The following is a 3,866-nucleotide window of genomic DNA, read 5'->3' as shown; positions in this document are numbered from 1 at the left end:
TAAGCTTTTAATTTCCTACACGTTTCTTTTTTCTGTTCTTCTCTTATCTCAAACTCAATAAACTCATTGAAATTCTTCGGACACAGGCTGAAAGTCCTTCTTGTATTTGGAGAGGCGGATGAGCATGCAGCTTCCCAAGATGAAGGGTTGGAACGCTACACAGGCGATTTCGGCTCAGCGAACCACATCAGCATTTTTATTGTGTCTTAAAGATCAGGTTAGCTATTTTCCGTTAATATTTAGTATAAAATATGTACCATCTAAACATAGATAAACAACGATTAAGTTATTTTTTCAGTAGTTTGATGATTGTAGGCAGAAAAGCATGTTGTTCAAACATTTGATTACGTCTCCAGTCATTGTAGTTAAAACAACAAAGGGGTGTTTCCTACTGCAGATAACCAAACACATTCATCTAGCAACATTTTTGACTCGCCAGGAACATATTTCTCTAACGAGAAAGAAAGAAAACAATGGAAACAACTAGTTAAGAGTCAATTACTGCCAACATTTTAATTCAGAATAACTTCAATTATTCATGATACCAATAATAAGAACACGAACAATACGTAAGCAGCAACAAACATAACAAACTATCATGAGACTATTACCTCCATTTACCCATCCTAGTTTGCTTCCTCAAAGCTTCTTATCTCAAAATAAACATCTAAAATTACAATTGCAATTGCAAAGTTGTAATGATCTAGTAACGTTTGAATCGTGATCAATATACATTTATCCAACAAGAAAGTTAAACATGTACCAATAATTTTCATCAAGAAACAACATCAGGGCATGCTTTATTCAACAAGGCAACTAACGCAAGCAAATTGCACCGAAAACAATAGCAAAGTTCATCCTTTTATCCTCAAGAAGAAGAAGAAGCAAGCAAATCAAAGCAAACTATCACCTGCCTATAAGGATCTAGTAAAGTTTTTTCTTTTCTTTCTTTCTTTCTTTCTTTTTATGGTGGGGGGGGGGGGGGGGTCTTTTTTTTCTTTTTTTTCCCTTTTTTTGAGAGGTGGGTTTGTTAAAATAGGGTTGCATCGAAAACAAGGTTATTTTAAAAAAAAGTTTTGCGACGAAATAAAATAAGCAGAAACAAATAACCAATCAATGAAACACAAACACAAAAACAATGATTTTTACGAGGTTCAACAAGTTCAAAATTAAAGTATGCGTACATCAAAATTTTTTATTTTCATGAAATATAACCATGGGTTTTAGCTCATCAAAATTTGTGATTTTTTCCAAACTTTGTTAGTTTCGACCAAATGGTAATTAAGTATGTATATGTTAATTTTTATGACAATTAGGTATGTGCACATCAAAATTTGAGATTTTTACCGACTATATAGCCTGTGACTTTTGTAAATTTTAGTTCATTTCGAGCAAATGATAATGAACTGCATGTACATACACACAGCAACAAGAACATCTACCTCATTTGGTTACCACAGCAACAATAACACAACATTTAACATACCAAAAATCACAGAACACTTACTCCATCTATCCATCCTCATTTGCTACTTCCAAGCTCCTTATCCCAAAACAAACCCTCATTTGCTACTTCCAAGCTTCTTATCCCAAAACAAACATGTGAGTCGCAAAGCTCAATCAAACATTTACAACTACACACCAATGTTGTTCTGTGCTCTTGACACTTACAGTTAGGGATTTTTTTTAAAAAAATACATTTTTTACTAAATAATTAGCAAAACCGACCGTTTTGCTAATTATTTATTAAAAACGACCTTTTTTTGGCCAACAAGCCAAAAAATGTCGTTTTTAAAAAACCGTGTATTCAAAAAATACGGGGCTAGCAGTGTCGTATGTTTATCGCCATTAATTAGCGATTAACACGACGCCACAAAACCTACGGGACTACTAGTCCCGTAGGTTGATTGTTGAAATAGGTGTAGATCAAACTCACCTCCGGCGACGAAGAGCTCCGGCAAGCTTTCGAGCAGGCGAGCTCGATTTGGCGATCTCCAGGCGACTTCGAACAGGTGAGTTGAGGAGATCAGACGCAAACTTCGGGCGAACGCAGACCTCGAACTCTGCGTTCGAACCTCCCCCTTTGCTGTGCGTTCGACCCCCCTTCATCTCTGCGTTCGTCGACCTCAGCGTTCTTCGTTCGACCTCTGCGTTCGGCCTCGACATTGGCGTCCAAGCGGTCGCTGGCGACAGGCTGTCGCCAGCCCATCAACTCTCCCTATAAAACCCCCTTCCAGCCTAGGGTTTCTCTGGCGCGGCTGAAGCTTCTTCTCCCTCTTTCGTTTCTCTCCCTGGCGGCGGCGGAAAACCCAAATAGCAGAACCCCAAATCGCAGCAGCGATTTTAATCCCAATCTTCAACAGTAGTTGAGGGGATTTAAGAAGAGAGAGAGAGAAAATTAAAGAGGGTTTTTTATTGTGGGGTATTTATTCTCAAGTGAGAATTGAAAGGGTTCATACCCTTTGATTATTAACACTGTAGCTACAGTGTTTATCTGAGAAATCTCAGTTTTGAGATACGCTCCTAAATTGTAATTTCTTGTTTAATTAATAAGAAATTATCTGTGTGGCTCCCGAGGACGTAGGCAGTTGCCGAACCTCGTTAAATCTTGGTGTACTTTTCTATACCGCGTTTCCGTTGCAATTAGGGGTTTAGGCGTTAAATTCCCAACAGTTTTGGGCTCCACTCGGTCTCAGAGCTCATCTATTTTTTATCGCAATCAACACTCCGCTGCTAGCTGCTCATCACTTGAATTGAAACCCAATCAATGCTCCGCCCAACTTTTAACGCAAATACCTGCTAGCAGTGGTGAGAGGTGAGGTAGTGATGCAATCAATACTCCCATGTCCCTGCACCTATCCACCGTTCGCGGTGGATTCGCTCGACCGCACCGACCCCTTCAACTCCCATCCTTTGTCGCCCTCCTGACCGTCCTCCGCCAGCGACCAACTCCAGTCGACAACCTCACTCTTCCATATCACTCACCTTCATGCCCAACTCAGACCAGGCGCCGTGGACCTCGACACCCTCCCCTCCTTTCTCGCCTCGCGACCCCCGACCTCAACGACCCCCTCAACGTAGTCTACCACCTTCTCAACCTCTTCTCCTCCCCCCGTCGCTCCCTCCTCGCCCCCCTCTCCGTCTAGATCCTATCTGACTCCCGTGACGATAAGATCGACTCCTTCGCCCACGACATGTCCTCCTCCTTCTAGCCCTTCGACTGTCGCCAGTCCCTCGCCGACCAGATCCTCAAGAACCGCTTCCATTGTAACCGCAAGTTCACCTCCCACCCCGACCTCGACCTCCACAAGGCCCACTGTGACCCCGTATGTTTTGTGAAGCCGGCCAAAATCTACGGGACTAGTAGTCCCGTAGATCGGGACTAGTAGTCCCGTAGATTTTGAGCGCGATTATTAGTCGCCATTTAGTGACGACTAAACATACGGGTCCTGTATGTTTCGAATACGCAATTTTTTAAAAACGGTCTCTTTTTGGCCTGTTGGCTAAAAATAGGTCGTTTTTGCTAAATAATTAGCAAAACGGTCGGTTTTGCTAATTATTTAGCAAAAAAAAATCTTTTTTAAAAAAAACCCTTACGGTTATAACTGTGGTGAACCAAATGGGCACCTAAACAGTACACCAATTAGTAACAATCTGGCGACCAATTGACCCATGATCAACAACATGCATTTACCCAAGAAGGAAGTTATTTACAGATGAGTCCTAAACATCTAATACTACCAATATTTTCCCATAAAGAAAGAAACAAGTCCAGGGCATCCTTCATTCAACAAGGAGACTTAAGACGAGCAAACCGACACTAGCAAAGCTCATACTTCTATCATCCAACAACAACAACAACAAAA

Source organism: Asparagus officinalis, chromosome 1, assembly GCF_001876935.1.
Source record: "Asparagus officinalis chromosome 1, Aspof.V1, whole genome shotgun sequence".
In the NCBI taxonomy this organism is placed as follows: domain Eukaryota; kingdom Viridiplantae; phylum Streptophyta; class Magnoliopsida; order Asparagales; family Asparagaceae; genus Asparagus; species Asparagus officinalis.
This window is presented reverse-complemented; position numbering follows the sequence as displayed.